Genomic DNA, 23,519 nt, shown 5'->3' with positions numbered 1-23,519 from the left:
ACCACATGGTTTCTGCCATTCAGACCAATCTGGAAAGATTGCATCTTACTTGTTCTACGCTGCCTGCTTTGCGGTGAAGAATGCGTGCTAGACATCTGTCTAACACTTCCATCAGTCATGCCAACGGATATCGATACTCTGCTGGACCTGGTAACGGCCCATGCTGTGTGTTGTCCCCAGCGGCTACCAATTCTGATGACAGCATTCATTGAGATCTCACAGACGCAAATTGCTACTGCTGAGATACGAGAGGAATCAACAGGCACACAGGTAACATCAGATACGAACACTGCTGATGCGTCCAATGCTGAAGGCGATGCTTCTTATCTATGTGCGATTTATCTTTTAAACGAGGTAATCCAACTTTCACCTACAACGGTAGACGACTTTTTGTATAAAGGAACAGAACAGTTCATGTTTTCGCCATCCCCATACACTGACTTTTGTTTCAGCACACAGTGTACCGGGAAGACTCTGTATTTGGCCTTCATTTTTCAAAACAAAGACTTGGAACTTTTTCCTATGATTAATTTTTTTTTTTCAAATTAGAATTTTTCTTTTTTATGGCACAGTCATCTGCTTATAGTAGAACTATTCATAGAGAACGTAATTCTTTGAAACACTTCCAGAGACAATATGTCACCTTGTCAATAACAATTGTTTTATGTTATTTGCCATGAAATGGTTTCAGCTTTTTTCTTCTGTATTTATGAGCCATTTCATAATGTATACACTCGTGCTCATTCATTTAGCATTCAATGCCAACTTATGCTTAGAATGAAACATTGCTTTAATATGTGCAGCACCATTGCATTTTTTATGCATAACAACAGTTTTCATGCATTTTTTATACTGTATTTTAGACATGTTTTTAGGCAATTAATGTGTAGCTATATTTTAGATATGTTTAGTATGTTTAGAACTTAGTAAGGTCATTCATACGAAACTGGAGTGGGTGTTGTGTGTCAATTTAGATACCGTATATAGTTTTCCCGACTTATGCCCTTATATAGGCACAATTCACATTGCCCTTATTTAGGCATAGAAATCCAATCCTTATTTAGACATTATCCATGCTAACCAAATACAGGCATGGCCACCTACATCCGTTCATCCATGTCCACGAGTTCTTGGAAAACCAGACTTTTAAGCTATTAGAACTTCCCTTTGCTTGGATTATTGATTTCTGCAATAACTCATTTATTATGCATGAACATCTATTCCTTAGGAGTTCATTCATGATGTTCCTCTGCCCGACATTTACGTCAATAGTGGCATTCCTAAACACCTTCAAGGTATAAATATACCTTCACTTGCCATGGCAAGTCACGGCTGTATACTTGCACGGCTCGTCATGGCAAGTTCGGAAGGAAGTTGAGTCCCCGCCAGACGCACTGACCAGATGCTGTAATCCTCCTCACTGAGAATCCAGCTCAAGTGTTTCTGACTCCCCTTGCGGGGTGTTAGAGATCGAGACCCGGAAAGAGGTTCCAACCTCTCTCATTCTAAAGTATTGAGCACCCTAGAACCTAGAGGGACTTTTGGCAAATCTTGGCAACACCAATCCTACCTATAGCTAAACTAGACTATAGAAAAACAGCACCTACGTCTTACCTCGTACTACACTTAGGTTAGGTACACTGGGTAGAACTAGCTAGAAGTACCAGATGAGTATTCACATTTTAGCCTGTGTTATTTATGTATGTATTTTTATAATGTATGTCATAGCTACAAACCATGCTATTGCATTATTATTTTATCTTACTGCTAACGCTGTACGTATTAGACTTCACATTCTGTCTTACGATTGTAGCAGTTCATATCTCTTGCATGAGAAATAAGACTTTTCAATAAACCCTTTTTGTTGAAACGCATGTCTACATATTTCTGTGTAAACTCTGTAGAAACGAAGCATGCTTTTGACTGAGTGAAACTGTTATTTATTGTTTCCACGATTCTGAGACTGTTCCGATTCTAAAGGGAAACAAAGTTGTCATGTTTATGCGGTTGTGAGAAACGAATCCCTTCTTGTTTATTCGAGAAGTTTCTAGTGACCTCTGAGTTAGCTGGCACACACAAGTAATTAAGTTTAATGTACTCGATAGAGGCATACTGGCCTCAGTCCTATGCCACAACGATAGTGTATATTATTCCAGTGCGCAGAGCCTATCAGGGATATAGGAACTACACTACAAGATGTCTCAGTGCTGGTCATCCTGCACCTCGCAGTGTGCTCTCACTTCTGCCACCACCTATTTAACATCCCAAGAGAGCACCTGTTGACTAGCAATCAGATGCCTGATTGCCTCCTGGAGATCAGCAATGGCTATGTACCCAGGGAGCATAAGGTCCCAGAGATGTCAGGGTTATATACTCAGTACACATATTATGGAGAAATGAGGGCTCAAAGGTATCAGGGTGAATCTCACCCTCTGCTGCTGATCTTCTGTATGGACATTTTCAATAGGAGGAGAGGTAACAAGGTGCATCTGGAGGCTTTGTTGTTGTAGGAGCCTCTTGACAGGTGAAAGGGTATCAAGGACGGGATCTGATGTAGGTCAGCTGAGTGCCTTTGGGACTGCCCTAAGAAATAGTGACTCCTCCGAGTAGCCACCATGCCACCCTACACAAAGAAATGCATGTGGAAGGTGGTTGGTGTCTACTTTAAAGGGATAACGCAAGGAGAAAAAATCCACAACGGAAAACATTCTTTTGGCAATCAGATATTGCTAGATGATGTGGACTTCATTAGTGATAGACCTGGCACGTTTTTGGTACTGTTTCTCTATGCTTTTTGCTTTTTCCTCAGGAGTTTTTGCTGATTCCCTTTTAGTGGCCTTAGGGCTCTTGGGCACTTTTCCACTGTAAATGCAGTGTGAAAGTGGTTGTGCCCTTCCTACACGTGTTAAGAAGTGGTGTTACCTGATGTTTTTAAACATGTCTCAAGCCTGCCATTGCAGGCCTGTGTGTGCGCACTTGCATGTATGATGTTTTTAAAACCTGTCTCAAGCCTGCCATTGCAGGCCTGTTTGTGCGCACTTGAAACTATGGTTTTTTTTAAACGTGTGTCCAGCCTGCCATTGTAGGCATGTGCATGCGCAATTGCACTTATGCTCAGGTTGGCCTTCCTAAACCACTGGCCAATCCTGAGGGGACCTTTCACTACCACTAGGACACCTCTATGAGGTTTTCTCTTCCCTTAGGTTGACACGGGGGAATGGACGGAATTACTACAAGCTGCAATAAGGCTTACAGTGGAGCAACCTCATGTTTTCTATCATTAGATTCAAAATGGCAAATCCTCTCCTGTAGAAAGAGGGATTTTCCATTAATAGCTTAAAAATGACACTTCTACAAAGTAGGCATATATCTGCTCTAAAACTTTTTGTGTACATTTTAGTTTGCCTCCAGTCCACGGCAGAGGCAGGGGGATAACAGCTGTACATTCCCCACAAACAGCTATAAACATTGGGCATGCAACTGGAACAATAGACCCCTGCCATTTGAGGGCCCAACGGATAGACTGCAGGAAGAGGTTTTGACACTTGGACCCTGTGAGCAAGATCACGCCCCACTAAAGATTAAGATCTGCATTCCACAGCCCCAGGGCAGATAGGACTGACATTTAGGGGAGACATATGTGGTTTAAATGGAAACTCTCTGAATCAGCCCCAACTTCAAAGGCACACTACAGTATAACTACTGGTGCAATACTTCAGCAGGGTAGAGATACACTTGTGGGGATGTAGGACCGGAGTTCCTGGAACTGAGTGGTGCTCACTGCCAGAGGAATCTGTGGCCAAGGAAAATTACTGCAATTGGAATGGACCATGCACTGTTCTTGAATAGTGGCTGGCCTGGGCTGACTACCTGCTGCTCTATGGCATCCTGACGTGTGTTCTCCAAGGGCTTGTTGGCATGCCCCTTGTTCTCTTGTGGAGGTATCAAAGGCCTCCGCGAGGGTCCCACACCGCCTACTTGAGACACCTGGAGAGTGGTGCCCTCTTAATGCCCACATCGTCTACTGGATCTGAACTGGTAGTACGGAGTGAGTGTGGAACTATGCATTGTCCGAGACCAGAGTTCCATGTGCGGAGCCCCAAAAGTACTATCTGCATCTAAGGAGTGTGGACCCTGCATCATGAGGCCTCATCACGCATAAAACGTCTTGGTGGCCGCTCACCACTGCTCACCAGTCGTGGGACCCCACCTGGTCCACTTCATCAATCGTGCCGTACCTCTCTCTCGTGCAACATGCTGACTGCATGCTCATTGCGTGCAGAGTCTGATTCACAGGTTGTGTCCCTTGGAGGTGAGGGCGTATCCATAGTTGTGCCTCATTCTACCTCGGATAGCATGCTAAACTTGTGCCTGCATGCAACCAGAATTGTCTTGTACGTCCCGTATCAATGTGCACAAGACATTGTACTTAATTTCCAGGGAATTACTGAGTTTGGGACTCTTCATTGTGTGTGACCGGAACTGTCTGGTGCGCCTCGTATCAATGCGCACCATTGTGCCTCATTTTTAGGGGAGGTGCAAATGAGCAGATTTGTGTTCCGGGGTCCCCTGCTTCATCCTCCATTCATCAAATGTTCCTTTTGTGCCCTCAGTGCAACGGACCAATTGCCCTCTCCTCACCTGGGCAAATGACTTTCTGTTGCCAGGTAGTATTGGCCAGATCGGACCGGTGAGAGTAGTTGACTGGGCGGAGGAATGCTTCTGAGAGCAATCGGAAGCGGGTCAACAGACGGCATGACTCCCACCCCCTGTGCTTCACAGAACTGGGGTGGTGCCCAAAGGCATAGTATAGAATGCTTTAATTGAACGACTATCGCCATCAGCATGCGTCTGCCACGCATACTGTGGGGGAACTTCCAGAGTAACTCTTATTTGTCGACTGACACCTAATTAGCTCTATTAACTACCCCACCTTCTTCCCTGGGACGGTGACTAAGTGTGATTCCGGCTGCGATCAGCCTAGAATCAGGAGGGAAGGTTTTCTTTATCTCCCGTCCGTAGGTGTAGGGTAGCTGAATGGTGGAGGAAGGACCATGGGGTCTGGATGTGCATTATCAACTGACCTGCCAGATATCAGTTGCCCCGAATTACGGGGGGCGGGTGTGGGTGGGGATGTGGGGGTGCGCTCTCCATAAGGACCTGCCTGATATCCATGGCACTGCATATCAATTCTGAGTAAGTGTGTCAGTGACTGCCTGTGATTACAGCACACAGCGGTGTTGTTTTACACGCTGATTCTTTGCCAAAAGAATACTAAAGTTTGACACTGGTTTTTAGCCATGCGATCTTGGCTCACGGTGCTGTTTAAAAGTGTTGTAATTATCTCTGTGTACACACTTCTGATATTGTTGTGATCTGAGGTGCACCCTGTAATTTTGTGGTACTGAATTATAATAATTGCCAGGCTGGGCCTCGTTCTAACAACGTTTCACACCACATAAAGATGGTGGTGGGGGAGTAAAACAGGATCTTTCCTAAGTTTGCATAATACTGATGTCATTTTCATATTTTAACACGGTTGGGCCTAGTACCGCTATTGATATTTCCAAATGTGATTTATGGCCAGAAATACCTGATGTTGATGTTGTATTAGTTAATGTGCGTGTTGAATAAAAACTTTATTTACATACACCACATGTGAAGTCTCTTGTGACGCTCAGTGTGTATTTATTGTGTGAGAATGCTGTGCCAATGCTTCACCCATTGCCTCTGTGATAAGCCTGACTGCTTAGTGCCAAGCCTAACAAGAGTGAGCATACGTTATACAGTGAGTGTAATCACCCACCCCTGACAGGAGTGGTTTGTTCTAACTGACTAGGGTCTCGCCTCAGGCAACCAGAACGGGCCAGTTCCAATATTCGTTGGTCAGCGGTGTGGACAGGACTTGCATTTGCACAGCATCGCACAGTAACTGACTGTATGCCACGACTTCACGTACGCAAAGTGTTCCTTTGTTTCCTAAAGTGTCACTAAAATGGACATAGAGATAGCTGAGGAGTGGTGACTTAGTTTGTGTTCCTCATAGATCTCTATTTCTACTGCCACTAGTTTGCTAACATGTCTGAGGGCCTACCTGATGTAGAGTTTCAGCTGGCTGATCTAGAAACCTATACGACTGCATAACTCAAAGAGGTCTGTCAGGCAAAGGGGGTGGATTGCAAGGGAAGAGCCAATACGGCGGAGCTGCAGGAAGTCTCGCTAGCCTGAGCCCACCCGGAGGGGCAAGTGAATAGTGGAGGAGAGTTTGAGTGTGGAGAACTATCCAAAGGGGGCATGACTGACAATCTTTCGAGGGGGAGGACCATCTTCTCCCAGACCTGTGGGGCACTCTAGAACCAGCAGCAGTATATCCTCAAAAACCTGTTCTCCGAGGAGCTAGAGGACAGTAGGGAAGAAAGGAATTAAAAGTTAGGGCTTGCAAGGACTGCCAAGGAGCAGGCCCTAGTGATTGCTAAATTAGAAAAGGAGCAAGTGCTGGCCAAATTGGACAAAGAGCAAGCTCTGGCTGAAAAGAGACTAACCATAGAAGAGAAAAAGATGGCCCATGAGCTTAGCCTCAGAGTGTTGGACATTAAAACCCTACAAATAAGGTCCTACAAGAGTAATGGGGCCAGCGTCCCTGCAGTGTTTAACAGTGAGACTAGAGGTTGAATCCCAAAAGATATGGTGCAGAATTACCAGATTTGGGATGACATCGACAAATGGTTGGCAGCCTATGAGGTGGCTTTGAAGGTACACAGGGTCCCCGAAGAGAACTGGGAAGGTAGTTTATGGCTGTACATGAGCCCTGTGGGGAGGGACACCTTCCTTACACTGGAGGTGGGGGACCAGACAGACCACCTCCTGCCATGAAGACCGTATAGGCTAATAGGTTTGGACTGACCACGGAGAAATACCGCCAGAGGTTTAGAGCCAGCCCCAAACTGACCACACAAAACAGGGTAGACTTCTTAGACTATGTGGGTAAGGCACTGAAGGGTTGGGTCTTGGGCAGTAAGGTCAATGAATATGAGGGATTATACAACTTAGTCTTGAGGGAGCACCTTCTCAAGACCAGTTTAACTTACCTGCGCCAACACCTGGCAGACAGAAAGCTGGTTGATTTCCGGAAGCTTTCTGAGGAAGCGGACCTCTGGCCAGCACCAGTGTGACTAAAAAGATAACTGGGGCAGAGGGGTGGGATTCCCAAAAGAGGGAGGGAGTTGATAAAAAAGGAAGAGTCTCCTTTCAGCCCCCAAAAACATTCACGGGGAAAAGGGTCAGACTCGAATTCCCCATCCGGCCCTTAGAAGAAAACCTACCCGGACAAGAGTTTGAAGCCAAAGACCCCTAAGTGCTACGAGTGTTATGGGTAAGGACACTACAAAGGAGATACCAAAAGACCAAAGCGAGTGCCCCCGGCCAATGGAGGAAAGGCTCTAGGGGTAACAAGCATGGTAATGGGGGAGGAGGTAGTCTCAGGTAATTGGGGGGAGTTTAGTGGTGTTATCTAGTGTCCCTGAGTGACTGTGAGATGGTTCCCAGGATCCAAGTGTCTGTTAATACAGCAAAGTATAGGCAAAGGGTCACCATCAAAGGGCAGAGGAGAAAAGCTCTGAAGGATACAGGACCCAGCTTGACTATGGTAAGGATCTGCTGGTTTCCCCAGAATCGGTAATTCCCGAAGCCATCCACCAGGTGGTTGTGGTTGACCACATTAAGGGTAATTTTCTGGTGGGCCAGGTGCCATTTGGATGGAGGGGGAATGGAGAGGGGGTTAGAGCCTATTGAAGGTCGCCATTGAGTCCTGCCATGCCAGTGGCTTGTCTGTTGGGTAATGACCTGGAGCACACTATCTGGAAGTAGAGCTCCAGGCTCATGTGGAAATGTTGGTTTTACCCGACTGGATCTGAGCTACTACATGGTCATACTTGCCCAAAAAGGGATCCAGAAGGGTCTGGAGTCTGGAACAATGGCCCAGCCCACTGCTAAGAGGGGAAGAGGGTGAGGATGGGGATGGGGGAAACCCGCCTCAAAATGTACCTCTGGTGAGATGGATGGGGAACTGGCAGAGGCTGCCCCAAATTGCTCCTCCTGGTGTCCTGCAAAAGATTGCTGGATGGCAAGTGGAAGGAGGCCCCACCATGGAGGAGTTCTGTACGGCACAGATAGAGTGCCCCACCCACCAGGGCCTGAGGCGGCAAGCTGAGGCCCAAGTAGCCGGTGATGAATCTGAGACTCAGCACCTTTACTGGAGTGATGACCCCCTGTACAGTGAGTTTAAGGCTCATGGCCAGGAGGCCTGCAGAGCCTTGGTGGTCCCCCAGTATTATCAGGCCTTTCTTCTGGATTTGGCCTATGACATTCGCCTGGCAGGATATCTGGGCCAGAACAAGAAGTCTTCACAACTTGCCCCTCACTTTTATTGGCACAGACTCAGTGTGTCCTCAGACGGATTCTGCAGGACATGTCATGTCAGTGGCAAGGTGGGTCAGAAACTGAAAGCTCCCCTTAACCCCTTGCCCATTGTTGACACTCCCTTTGAGAGGGTGGCCATCAACATTCTAGGGCCTATCCCCAGACAGCCGCAGAGCACAGGTTTAACCTGGTTCTGGTGGATCATGCTACTCAGTACTCAAAGGCGATTCCTCTGAGAACCACAACAGCACTAACAGTAGCGAAGGCCCTGATAGGGATTTTTTCACCCGAGTATGATTCCCCAAGGAGGTGGTGTTTGACAGGGGCACGAACTTCATGTCTTCTTACATACAAGCTATGTGGAAGGAGAGTGGAGGGACATGTACGTGCTCCACCCCTTACCATCCCCAAACTAATGGGCTTGTGAGAGATTCAACAAGACCATTAAAGGCATGAACAGGAGCCTAACAAAGTCCCTGAGGAAAAAGTGGGATGTCCTGTTACCATGTCTGTTGTTTGCCTACTGGGAGGTCCCGCAGAAGGGAGTGGGTTTTACCCCCTTCGAACTTCTATTCTGGAACTCAGTCAGGAGACCTCCGAGTTTGATCAAGTAGGGCTGGGAGAAGTCTCGTAAGAGAACTCCCAGGGATGTAGTAAGCTACATGCTGGCCTTCCGGAGCCAAATGACCAGGTTGAGGAAGCAAGTCACCCACAACGTAGAAGCCAGCCAGGATGTCCTGAAGGAGTGTGTGTGTAGTGCCAGAGCCACTTCCATGTATTGGGACCACGTGATGACCGTTGACTATTATTATTTTAATTGAATTTACGTGTTTTAATTCACTTTGCACTTGCATTTCGTGTCTCCTTAAAGCCTTAGAGTGGGAGTGTTTTCACAGAATAGAACAGCCTTGCCAGGAAAAGAACATGTGGGATGTGCATTTGAAAGCATGAGAGAGAGAAAGGTGAGGATTGTACTTCTCTGTCTCGGAGTGTAGTGTTATAGGCAGTGGTGCTCAAAATGCATTACGTTGTACATTGGGAAATGAAGTGTGTGATGCTATTGGCAGTGGTGCACAAATGTACATTAGAAAGTTTTATGAAGTTTTTACTATTGACTTTGACATGCCCTCATGCCATCTTGAAATCTGACTGTCTAGCTTGAGCTTTGCGTACACAAGCAGGCCCCCAGATCACTCCAGTTGTTTAGGCTATTTACTTTCAAGATTGTTTCTGTACCTTTGGGGAGGTTATGTACTTTCTCAAGCTTCGCTAAGATAAGGGGCTGGAACATGTGGGAGTGCAGAAGAATACGTGAGAACTCTTTTGCCTTTGGAATGCTTGCATGGAGTGGCATTTTCCTTGACGCAGAGGAGGTCCTCTAAGAAACTTCTGGTACTTTGCGATTATAAAACGGGGGTTTGTTGACTTGGAAAGCGGGTTTTTGTTTTGACCTGAATGAACGACGACGCGTCTAATTCAGTGTACCAGTTCCCGACTTGCAGAGTCTCTTGAGCCTGGCTGTGAATCCCCCAGTCAGGAGTGGGCTAAGATGCAGTTTTTGCAGCCGGTGATGTATTCTTTTTGATTATTGGCTTCGTGATGTGGGAGTGTGTCTTTGTGCACATTCATGTCTCCATTGGTTATAATCATCTGAAGTATTTAGTGTATATATTTTTTCATGCTTTCCTTTTGATTCCTTGTGTTTGATTATTTGCATGTAACAGTGCCTATTTCCTGCAGTGGACGTCCAGTATTTTTATCATTATTATCTGCCTGTATTTTATTCCATGTATTTTAATCCATACATTTAACAGTTACATTTACTTATTATTGCTTGCACATATATCTCTCTCTATCTCTCTCTCTCTTTCTCTCTCTCTCTCTCTCTCTCTCTCTCTCTCTCTCTCTCTCTCTCTCTATATATATATATATATATATATATATATATTAATTCGAAACAGGAACCCAATTCGAAACGGAGCCACACGAAGTACATCTGCACCTTTCATTTATTGACAGCTTGCCAGCAGGCTCACAGTCCATGGTACATTTCAAAGAGAAATAACGCCGGACGCGTTTCAGGAGTCAATTTCCTTTCTTCAGCGGCGTGTTGCTTCAAAGCAGGAAAGTGCTTGTGGGTGCGCCTTGCTTTTACATTCTTCCTGCCCCCATTGGGCGTGGCCTAAATATGGCCTTTTGGGAATTGTAGTGCGGGCACAGTCTTACCCCAGTAGGTGCGCTTTCACTGCTCGTAAATGGCATAAAAATAATTATCCTTGTGGAAAGAAGTGTGCCATGGCTGGTGCCTGCCCTGCTTTACAGTTGTCAAAATCGGCATCACTGGAGCCCTCCTGTAGAGAGCCAGATCCTTCGTCCCCTCACTCACAACCATCGTGGTGTCAGCTTGAACCTGCACAGCAGTGAGCTCCGTCTCACGACCGGGCCGGCCGTCATTAATTAATTCGACACAGGAACCCAATTCGAAACGGAGCCACACGAAGTACATCTGCACCTTTCATTTATTGACAGCTTGCCAGCAGGCTCACAGTCCATGGTACATTTCAAAGAGAAATAACGCCGGACGCGTTTCAGGAGTCAATTTCCTTTCTTCAGCGGCGTGTTGCTTCAAAGCAGGAAAGTGCTTGTGGGTGCGCCTTGCTTTTACATTCTTCCTGCCCCCATTGGGCGTGGCCTAAATATGGCCTTTTGGGAATTGTAGTGCGGGCACAGTCTTACCCCAGTGGGTGCGCTTTCACTGCTCGTAAATGGCATAAAAATAATTATCCTTGTGGAAAGAAGTGTGCCATGGCTGGTGCCTGCCCTGCTTTACAGTTGTCAAAATCGGCATCACTGGAGCCCTCCTGTAGAGCGCCAGATCCTTCGTCCCCTCACTCACAACCATTGTGGTGTCAGCTTGGACCTGCACAGCAGTGAGCTCCGTCTCACGACCGGGCCGGCCGCCATTAATTAATTCGAAACAGGAACCCAATTCGAAACGGAGCCACACGAAGTACATCTGCACCTTTCCTTTATTGACAGCTTGCCAGCAGGCTCACAGTCCATGGTACATTTCAAAGAGAAATAACGCCGGACGCGTTTCAGGAGTCAATTTCCTTTCTTCAGCGGCGTGTTGCTTCAAAGCAGGAAAGTGCTTGTGGGTGCGCCTTGCTTTTACATTCTTCCTGCTCCCATTGGGCGTGGCCTAAATATGGCCTTTTGGGAATTGTAGTGCGGGCACAGTCTTACCCCAGTGGGTGCGCTTTCACTGCTCGTAAATGGCATAAAAATAATTATCCTTGTGGAAAGAAGTGTGCCATGGCTGGTGCCTGCCCTGCTTTACAGTTGTCAAAATCGGCATCACTGGAGCCCTCCTGTAGAGCGCCAGATCCTTCGTCCCCTCACTCACAACCATCGTGGTGTCAGCTTGGACCTGCACAGCAGTGAGCTCCGTCTCACGACCGGGCCGGCCGTCATTTTGACAACTGTAAAGCAGGGCAGGCACCAGCCGTGGCACACCTCTTTCCACAAGGATAATTATTTTTATGCCATTTACGAGCAGTGAAAGCGCACCCACTGGGGTAAGACTGTGCCCGCACTACAATTCCCAAAAGGCCATATTTAGGCCACGCCCAATGGGGGCAGGAAGAATGTAAAAGCAAGGCGCACCCACAAGCACTTTCCTGCTTTGAAGCAACACGCCGCTGAAGAAAGGAAATTGACTCCTGAAACGCGTCCGGCGTTATTTCTCTTTGAAATGTACCATGGACTATGAGCCTGCTGGCAAGCTGTCAATAAATGAAAGGTGCAGATGTACTTCGTGTGGCTCCGTTTCGAATTGGGTTCCTGTTTCGATTTAAAATATATATATATATCCAAAAACAGCAACTCCAGCTACTTCCACCAGCGCGGTGGTGAAGATAGAGAAACAGACCACTTCTGTTGGCAAGATGATTTTATTTCGACCTTTCACATCCAATGCAGCATCGGCAGATGAAGCGTTTCGTGCCCAAGAGCCCTTGATCACATAAAGACTGACTGAAATATTGTCATTTTTAATTGCTGCTTAAAATCCCGACCAAATAACATGATCTGTTCAATAGTAGTCAAGGTAGAAAACAGACTTATGATGTTTTTGCTTGCAACCTATACGTTACAAACTTGATTGTCATTATAATTGCAACATTGAGCAGCCATACATTTATAAATATTAAATAAAATGTATCGAATGTTAGAAAGACAATGTTATTGTTCATTTTTACCAATAAACTAATATTGCCGCATAATGCGTTAACTTGTATTCAGGTAAAAAACCTCCCAACTCGTCTAAATTTGATTTGTAGAAGACAAACTACCGATAACATCAAATATCAACTATAGCTGGTGACATAATAACCGGTTAAATCCGTTGACAAAAAACATGATAAAATGTGCTTACAGCAAGACTACTAGATACATGATATTCAAGTATAAGCAGGATGTGCAAAACTATGCATAGCAGCAATGAAAGAGTGTGCAAAACGTGCTAATTAAGATCTCAAGTATAGAGAATTTTTAAGAATGCCAAAATATGATTTAAATATGAACATCTGCTAAAATAAATCCAAGCAACATCAAGTTCATATTAAATAAATATTTTTAAAAAACTATTTAATCATATTGGCCCTAAAGTGCAAAGAAAAGTGTTTTTTTGTTTTCTGATCTTTTAAAAAAAAATCTTTTAGATCAAAATAGCATGATTTTTATGTATTAACTGACAAGAAATTATGATGCAGCTTACAACAAGTGCCTCCAACACATCAATTATCTGTACAAAGTGTAGCAGAATCAAGGTAAATGAAAAGATAGAATCAATGATGGGACCAGATTGACAAAAAACGTTCGACTTTAAATACATCATCTTGGAACCGGACTGTCAGAGGAAAGTATACATGTCCTCCGAGTTATTCAATCCGTTCGGGCATTTGCTGTCAAATTCGAGGATGAATTTGGTTTCTAGTCTCCCTAACGACAAATCTCTGTTGCCTCATCTGCGTTGTTTAGGCACCGAGGCAACCACGTAATACTGCAAACAGTTTATGTTATTGTCGTGCACCTGTTTGAAGTGACGTGCCACTGGATAAGTGGGGTCACTATGTAGAATTGCACCTACGTGTTGCAGAATCCTCACGTGCACTTGTAGCCTGGTACTCCCGATGTATTTCAGGGCACAGGAGCATGTGAGGACGTATACTGCGAATTCTGTTTTGCAGTTGAAACTTCCAACTATTTGAAGCTGGGTAGAACCCGCCCACTCCCACTTTCAGCTGATGGGGGCACCTGTTAGACCTGACATGTTTGCTGATTCTCTTTCAGTGACCTTAACACCTTACCTGCTAAGGCAATTTCCGCTGGGTGCTGAAATCTCCAGATATGCATTGTTCATGACAAGGTCAGCTCGTCATAAGCACAGCTCCAGTGTACTGCATGACGAGCTGGCCTTGTCATTAGCATGGAAGTGGTTAAGGCTGTGGTCTTTTTCCCACTGTAAATGCAGTGTGAAATTGAACGCGCCCTTCCTACACACATTAGGAAGTGGCGCTTACCTGATGTTTTTAAGCATGTCTCAAGCCTGTCATTGCAGGCCTGTGTGTGCACACTTGCACCTATGGTGTTTTAAAACATGTGCCAAACCTACCATTGCAGGCCTGTGCATGCGCAATTGCAATTATGCTCAGGTATGCCTTTCTACAACATTGGGAGAAGAAGTTTTTTAATCAAGGACCCCAGGTGAAATCACTTGTGAAGACTAGAGGGGGTGGGAACTACTACTAGTTTTTGAATCAACCGGAGCTCATGACATGTGTTTAAAAACGAGGGATCACGGGAGGGGTGAGGACTTTTTGAGTCAGCAGCGGAAGGATGTGACCTTGAAATGTCGTTATGGCAGGTATGTGTTAGTGGGAGACGAGATTACATTTCAACAGAAGGAGAACAGTGTTTCTCAGCTAGATGGAGAAGGGTTTTGTACCGCTAGTGGAAATGTTATCTATAGGTCAAGTGCATGTTACCTTTTGCTAACGTTGGTGTTTATTTGGAAGGTATTAAACACAGGTTTTTACATACGATTTAAACGAAGATAAAAACGAGCATAACATGTTTAATGTGGTCGGAAAAAGGAGCTGGTTGTTCTAAGATTTGATGGACGCAGGTTATCAACAGTAGTAGGTGGCGCAGTGAAATAATAGAGTGGGTAGCAATGCGCAAAATACAGGGGTTCTAATCTGGGGCTTTTCAATTTACGAAGATTAAATTCTTAGCACGCCGTTATTATTTATTATGGTTAACTAGAGAGATACACTGCTCTATAAATTATGATGATGTATAATGAAACTACTGGAAGCAAACAGCTGTGTAATAATGTAATATTACTATTGTTTACAGTGACCCCCGAAGAAGGGCTGGAGGCCCGAAATGCATAGGGTTATGTGACATCAATAAAGACTGCCTGGAATGAATTTGCGTTTTCAGTCTTATTCTTGGTTGAAGTCCTAAGCGGCACCATTTGAATAACAGAAACTTGAAAAACAACGTATACACGATGTGCGTGTTCCCATTTGGAGGAAAAAATTTGGAATAAGGATAAAGTTATGGATTACTATGGATTAATGCAGAATTAAAAGGTTAGAATATAGGTACAGCCCAATGTGGCGGTTTAGCTGTGCTTTTCTGGGGACTGGAGACAGTCCCACTTCCTTATGTTGTTAGTACCCCTGTGCTTTGGGCATAGCACTACAGAAAATTGCACGCACCTACAGAAAAGATGATGACAGAAAATGGTTGAATATTGGATAACTAAAGGTGTGCATCCTGCCTTCATAAACAGACTTTCTACAACATTGGCCATTCTTGAGGGGACCTTTCACTACCACTAGGGCACCCCTGGGGTAAGTCTTAAAGGGTGAAACCAGTGGTAGGTGAAAGGTAGGGCAGGTGCACATGTGTTCCCTACCCAGGTAGTGAAGACTACCCATGTGTGTTTTCACTACCAATGAGGTTTGGTCTTCCCATAGTTTAACATGGGGAAATAGTTGGAATTACTTCAAGCTGCAATAATGGCTTACAGTGGAGCAGCCTCATAATGTTTCCTATCATTAGATTCACAATGACACACCCTCTCCTGTGGTCAAGAGTGATTTATCATTAATAACTTAGAAATGCCACTTCGAGGCAAAGGGCATTTCTCTGCTCTAAAACTCTTTGTGTCCCTTTTAGTTTGACTCCTGTCCACACTTGAGGCTAAGGATACACATCTGCGCATTCTCGAGAGACATCTATAAACATTGGACATGCAACTGGAACGACAGGCCACTGCCATATGAGAGCCTAGCTGGATAGATTGGAGGAAGACGTTTTGACATTTGGCCTCTGGGAGCCAGACCACTAAAGATTAAGATAAGCATTCCAGGGCCCCATGGCAGACAAAACGTACATTTAGGGAAGACAGCTATGATTCAAAGGGAAACCCTCTGAACCACCCCCAACTTCAAAGGCACACTACATTATAACTACTTGTGCCAAACTTCAGCAGGGTAGAGATACACGTGTGAGGACGTAGGACCGGAGATCCTGGAACTGCGTCAGGGCATACTGCCAGCGGAATCTGTTATGCACAAGGAGGATTACTGCTACTGGAAGGGACAGTGCACCCTTCCTGAATGGTAGCTCGCCTGGGCTGACTACCATTCTGCTGTCTCAAACCCTGATGTGTGCTCCTAATGGGCTTGTTGGCTTGCCCCTGTTCTCTTATGGAGGTCCCGGAGACCTTCCGCGAGGGTCCCACACCATCTACTAGTGACACCTAGAGAGCAGGGCCCTCTTAATTGCCCACATTGTCTGCTGGATCCCAACTGGTAGCGCAGCGTGGAACTAAGTATTGTGCTTGGAGACCGAATTGCCATGTGCGGAGCCTCAAAAGTACTGCCCACATCTGGACTGTGCATTGTGGGGTCTCTACATGCAGAAAGCGTCTTGTTGGGGGTGAGCGGATTCACAGGTTCTAGTACCCCACATGACCCGCTTCGTTGTTCGTGCCACATCTCTCTTGTGCGACATGTCGAATGCATGCTCATCGCATGAGGTGTACGATTCACAGGTTGCGACCCTCAGAGGTGCTGGGGTAACCGCACCACTGCCTCAATCTACCTTGTGCGGAACTGCTGCACTTGCGTTTATGTGTGTGACCAGAATTTTATGGTGCGACCTTTATAAAGCGCACCTGATGTTGTGCCTCATTCCCAGGGAGGTACGAAATTTGCAACTCTTTGTTGTGTGACCAGAATAGTCTGGTGCGAAACGTAACAACACGCACCAGACTTGTGCCTCATTTCCAAGGTGGTGCGTGAATTGTAACTCTTGGATGTGTGACCGGAACTGTCTGGTGCGACCCATATCAACGTGCACCAGACGGTGTGCCTCATTTCCCTTCATTGTGTGTGACCAGAAGGATATGTTACTTACCCGTAACCCTACTTCTCTTCCAGGGGTATACTGGTCATAAGAACTGAATAGTCCCGCCTACGTGCTGGAACCCCGGATCATTAACAATAATAAATGCACAATAGTAGGGTCAGTAACAACGCCGGAAATCCTCTCTTTTCTCCAGACCCACCGCCTTCAAGGTGTCCAGTACGGATTTCATCCTGGACATCTCATCGTTCGCATGAGAGCCAAAAAGAGATGAGCCATTGAAGGGGAGGTTGAGTATTCTGTGTTGGGCTTCTGGTTTCAAGCCCGTGAGTCTGAGCCATGAGGATCTCCTAGCCCAGATGTCATGGCATACCCATGGGCAGAAAGGTCTGAGGCATCAGCTGCCGCACTGATGACCTGATTCACCACAAGCCCTCCTTCGGCAGAATCTCCAGGAAATCTTGCCAATCTTCCTTTGGTAATTTTTCTGTAAAAAGTGAAAGAGAGTCCCATGTGAACAGTCATACCGACCTAGCAGAGCAGAGGCGCTGGCCACCTTCATATAGGAGGCTGAGGTGTTGCACATTCTCTTCCCAAAAGAGTCCATGGCTTTGCTGTCTTTGTCAAGGGGAACAGCAGATGAGGAAGCCCCCATGTGGCGTGTCAGCCCTTCAAAAAAGAGGGTCCTGTTTTGGGGCTATGTTCTTCTTTAGTATCCTCGAATGTTCCATTCCCACTGAAGCCAGCATCAGGAAGGTATGTAGAGCCGGTTCTAGCACCCCAGGCACCAAAGGAAGAAGAGAATATTCCTAAGTCCAGCACTTTACAAAAAGGTAATGATAGTCTATAGAACACAAGATTATTTCAATTTCTTCAGTTGTTGATATTGTTAAATCTTGACAAATGATGAATCTTCAGTGGAATATTTATAAATTCTTTATTTTTTCAAAAGCTCTTTCTTCAATAAAAACAGACTGTAGCCGATGCCAACGCGTTTCGTCCACAAGGACTTCTTCAGGGCTAAGATTGTGAATTACGGTTGGTCTCTAAAGTTCAAAGGAACAACTCTCTGCTAACGCAAGTGTAGATCCAATTCTTAATGGAATAAGTTTCTTAATTCCTGGTGTGCTGGAAAGAACGCTCCTTCAATATATTTGGTTCAATATGGATCACTTCCTCAGTATAATGGGAAAAATACTGCATTTAAAATCTCTTATTGGTCTTCAAAGTATTGTTTCTGGTATCCATTGGTCAGTTTTTTTCTTTATTGCGATCTGAACTACGTTGGGTTTTTATATCTCCAACACATATAAATCTCCGTAGCATTCGGCTCCGTGGCGTCGTATCCACCCCAGGCACCAAAGGAAGAAGAGGTCTGTGATGCAGAGTTTTAAAAATCACAGTTGTCGAGGGGGCAGCTCTAGGCATTTCGATGTTGAGCTTTGAGGCCCCTCTACACAGTTCCTCACTAAATGTGAGAATAACATCCACAGGTGATACTCTAGTTGGTGGGGTGGATGATAAAGTTGGAGAGTAATCAGCCTTCGATACAGTGGATTCAGAAGACCATGAAGGAGACGTGTGTCTTTGCTTTGATCGATGTCTAGATTTTGATCTATTGCGACAAAGGGGAGATCTTGATCTGTGTCTCCTTGAGGTTGTAGACTTTTGAGGAGTGGAATGTCGCACTTGTCTTTCAGGAAAATAAGAAGGCGAGTATATCTGAGAATATTCTGATCCAGGGGTAACTTTCGGCATCCTTCATTCTTTTATACTCTCTAACCATCTCAGGTTAGTAGGCGGCGTATGGTGCTCTGGAGCTAGAGAGCCCTCTGGCGTGACCTGAACCATTCTAAGTTCCGGAGAGGATGATGCACTCCTCAACATCAAACCTTTAGCGGTCAGATCTTGGATCTCCCTCAAAGTCTACAGATCCCTCAATGCCAATGCTGGTGAACAATATGCTCTCAGTCTCTTTGCCAGTCGAGACCTATGTGTACAAGCAGGTCTCTACGTCGACCTCCTCGACAGCGACCCCTCGCCAGTGACCTCTTCGGCGTTGAAGATTACCTTCGTCTCGATGTCAAAGGTGACTTCCTCGCCAGTGATTTTCTCGACAGCGATGCTCGGCCTGCTATTGGCGGTGCAGCAGCCGATCGGCCATGATTCATGCTTACCTATGCCGGAGTCTTCTGCGCCGGGCTTGACGTCGATGTTTTAGGTACCTTCGATGTCGGTGGTGTCCTCGACATCGGAGCTGAGGTTCTCGATGACGACCTCACCTGTCGGTGATGTGTCTTCGACGTAGAGCGTCTGCTTTCCCCCATCGTAGGCGAGCCAGACTCCGAAGGCCTGCAAGAGGGTGTCCACGTTGGTTGGTAGGACTTCTTAGCAGTACCTGGAGTCTGCTTCGATGGCAATACAGTCTTCGACATAGATCTCGGCACCGGAGATTTCGACGCTGAAGAAGAGTACATGGGTATTTTCCAAGCCGACCGTTCCCTCAATGGCAAATTTGACCAATATCATCGATTTTCTCCCGTTTTCCTGCGCTCTAATCTTCTTTGAGAGGAGGGCTCTTTAGAGGGATGTCCTTCTCTGGAACTTACTGACTCCTTTCTTCTCTCCTGCATGGCATGCAGCTTGATCTTTTCCATTTACGAGGGGTTCCTCTCGAAAACTGCTGGCAGTAGTAGCACTTATCAGGCCTGTGTGTAGATGGTAAGCTGAGTGCGGATCTGACTTAGTCATTTTCTTCCCACAGGAAGGGCACTTATTAAATAAAACTGGCACTCTGACAGGAAAAATAGATGTAAAGTCAGAACAAATTATGGTTAGTACAATTACTAAAAACATTGAGAGAAGACAGAAAATCCCACTTGAAAAGACCAATTAGTGACAAAAAAACACTAATTGACTAGTTCAATGTTCCAGGATCCTCTTAAAAGGAGCTGGCAAAAAGTACTTGCCTGTTACCTGTGGGGCATAATGGAAGCTTGGAGGTTTTAAAGGTCCGGCACCAGTTTTTTCTCTGAGTGTTCTATATGGAAGAGTTTCTTACCTTTGGTAATGATATATCTGGTAGACACACAGTCTAGCCGCAGATACCTTCACTTAGAATATCTCCCCAGGTGTCAGACTGGATCCGGAAAATCTTTTTCCCCCAGCAATACCCCTGCACGCCGGGAGGCGGCGTCGCCCGGCTCCGTCCTGCCGTAGTCCCCGGAAGTGACGTCAATGGAGCCATTTAAGCCCCTACCGGCGTGCTGACGTTAGTTTTCTGCAGGAAATCTTTCCGCGCCACAACGCGGAGCTGTGCGAAAAACTGCCATAGCATAGGGACAGTGTGTTAAGAAAGAACAAAATCATTGAAAAAGCACCCAGTTCCAGGAGGGACTGAAAGGAGCTCACAGAGTACGTGCTGTGAGCAAGGGCCCAAAAAAGTTCCAAGCCGTGCCCAACTTCAAGTGGAAACAACTGCGGCACGAAAGATATGACAAGCCAGACACAGCTTGTCACCACAGGAGTGAAATTAAAGACCCACAATATTGAAGCAACATGTTGCAAGACAAGTGACTAGAAGTGAACGACCACTAGAAAGTTTACTACACACCCCCTCCAGAGATTTAAGGACAGTAGTATCAAAGAGAACCCAACCCAACCGACTGCCAGAGAAAGAAGAAGGCATACGTGTGGGCAGTGGGAGGGAATGAAAAACTGAATAACTCCACGCGTGAGAAGCACAGGTGGACCAACATGAGCAAGCCAGACCACACCCTCTGCGCCAAAGGACGGTGTGAGAACATGCCACCAACCAAACCAGAGGACGGAGTACAGTCCGATGGGCCCCACGCAGAACAACACACCCTACTCCAGAGTGAGGTGCGAGAGCACACCTCCAGAAGACCAAGGCCATCAGAAAGTGGGGCTAGTTGGAAAAAACACCCTATAAAAAGGCCTTCGCAGAGGGGGAGTATGGGCGGGCATTAAGGAATCTGCAGCTAGACTGTGTCTCTACCAGATATATCGTTACCGAAGGCAAGTAACTCTTCCATCTGATAGAGACATCTAGCCGCAGATTCCTTAACTTAGAATAGATACCAATTCCATACCCCGTAGGAGGAGGGTCTGCGAAACAACCACTAAGTTCCAGCAGTACATATTCGTCCACTGCTGACGAAAGACTGTGGAACCCGCAATGCCAGGACAACAGGCATCAGACCTATCGCCAACCTCAAGGAGTATGACCAAGGGATGGTAAAGACACCAAATCCGACGAGGGACGGTGTGAGACCTCTCTCGCCCAGACACAGATGAAAGGAAAATAGAACTAGAAGTTCTGTGCCAATGTAAGAAACAATGCAGCGAGACTTTCAAGAAGGGTCCAAGCATCGGGACCTATAATCCAAGAGGAATGAAGTTCCAAGGGTCAAACAACAGGACAACGGCAGAGCATACCGCCTGAACACACACTACAGTGGAGGCCACAAGAAACAGGGGACAGTTGGAAGACTGCCCACCCCTAGAATAGCAGCCGCAGCATGAGGACCGTGGGTGCAAGAAAAAACACATTAATGTGGACTGCCTAGGAAATGTGACAACCGTGGCATAGCCGATCCCAGAGCCTAGTGCCAACAGAGACAGAGGTGCCACCACTGAGCAAGCTCAGGAGGTAGGCATGCAGCCAAACGAATTAAAAGGCACCACTGTGAGTGGACAACCTGCAAGGCTATGAACACATAGAGGACACAATCCCGACGGAAAGAGTAGCAAGAAGGTCCGGCACTAAGGCAAAAAGACTTAGCATGCGAAACCCCAGTGGCGTGTAGAATCCACGATATACCCACGAGACAGGAAGTCGACACATGTACGTGGAGTGACTAATACCGAAAGGGGAGTCATGCAAGCGGTACCATGGCACCGGTGTGCTGCATAACAGTTAAAAATACAGAAAAAATAACAGGTCCCGAGGAGGAAAAAAAAAATCCTTGTCTCCCGTGAGACAGCGGAAACATCGCCCACAAGACCGCTTATAAAGGATAGAAAGAAGGCACAGACTGAAGCCTGGCGTCAATAGCCTACACCGTCCAAAGACCGACACCGTCCACCAAATGGAGAAGGACGAGAAGAATACACACACACTAATGCAACCTAAAGAAGCACCTGTGCCAGAACGGGAATAGGAACTCACACCCGGAAAAAACATCAGGGGTGGAGCAGAGATCCAGAGGCAGAAAGGCATAGACCAGAGCCACTCCTTGAGAACTAGGAATATGCACAGGACAGAAAGGGACAAACCGGACCCCGTGTCCTGCCAAAGACCGTTCCAGGGAACTCCCCCCCCCCCCACCCATCCCCCCGGGGCGCATGTCCACCGATAGAAAGGCAAGACGTGCACAGCGAAGTTGTAGGAACATGCCAGGGTGACGAAACCCCCTACGGAGGCGGGGATGTATTACGGACCAACCGTAGACAACCGAAGTTAACCCTTGGAGAGAAAGCAATCCTATGGAACTCACCAGAGGAGACATCATACAACAGTAGAAAGAGTCAGCTGGCGCCAAAGTTCCCGGGCAAAGAAGAGTAGAAATATGACTGCCAACAAATACCCCATATAGGGTAAGGCACAACCCTACAAAAGAAGGGTCCCGCTTGAGACAAGCTTGTAGGCAGAGTCTCAAAGGAAAGGTAAACACAGTTTAACCAGCTGTGCCAGAATAAAAAATTAACACTGCTGAGCAGCCACACAACCCAGAACATTTGCGGCCCATGACGGGTAACAGAAAAGAGATACATATAAAGGAGGCACCTAACCGCTGAATTTGCATGGACGTCAAAAAGAGTGACCCCCCCATTAAATGCTATATCTTTTTAAGCTGCTCCCGAACATGCTCTGAGAAAAACGCCATCAAGTCACCACGCGTGGTGGCGTATGGTAACCGACCTGGCCATAGTACGACCCACAGTAACCGTGGAGTCCATGGCAGACCGAATTGAAAACTGCACCATATCATGGCCATCATTGATTAGGCGGGCCAGATCGGCACGAGAGATCCCCAGCCAGGAGGGGAAGAGCCGGTCAATAGCATCCCAAAGGGCAAATGTAGCCCGAGCAAACACACACAATGTGTGGAGGGACCGGAGTCCCTAGCTGGCGGATGCAAACACATCGCGGCCATATGAACCTCCACCACCGAGACTCCCAAGTGGGAGGATGCAACGGAACAGGAGTCACAGAGAGAGCTTCCTGAAGCACCAGTCCTCCAGCTCCAGGATGGGGTCAGTGGGAGCCGGCCGATGTGCCACAGCACGATCCACGTGCTCCCCCCAGGAGGGCAGTGCCCACGTTCAGAAGGATGTCAAACAATGACTCAGCAAAAGGTAACAATCGTTCCATGTTACCTGCGCCCTGGTGGAGAATATCTAGCAAAAGCTCCGACGGACTAGAGACTGAGGGCTGCCCCATCCTTAAAATGTCTGCAGCCCTGCAAACAGCCCTGATCAACGTCCACTAGCCTCCGTGGCCCCGCAGGGAGGTGAAAGCCAGCCATCAGTAGGTGATGTACGCAAGCTAAACCGACCACTTACTAGAGGCTCAGCAGCAGGATGAGTAGGCCAATGCTCCACTGGCGCCTGCCCTGGAGGGCAGTGAAATG

The 23,519-nt window shown here is 46.5% G+C and overlaps 1 protein-coding gene across 2 annotated transcripts in view; it reads right to left on the bottom strand.

The window, feature by feature from the left end:
* The window catches only part of SYNGR4 (synaptogyrin 4), a 462,192-nt gene that overhangs the window by 324,476 nt on the left and 114,197 nt on the right, over positions 1 to 23,519 (bottom strand). The window lies entirely within an intron of this gene.

This window comes from Lissotriton helveticus, chromosome 7, assembly GCF_964261635.1.
Source record: "Lissotriton helveticus chromosome 7, aLisHel1.1, whole genome shotgun sequence".
In the NCBI taxonomy this organism is placed as follows: domain Eukaryota; kingdom Metazoa; phylum Chordata; class Amphibia; order Caudata; family Salamandridae; genus Lissotriton; species Lissotriton helveticus.
This window is presented reverse-complemented; position numbering and strand designations above follow the sequence as displayed.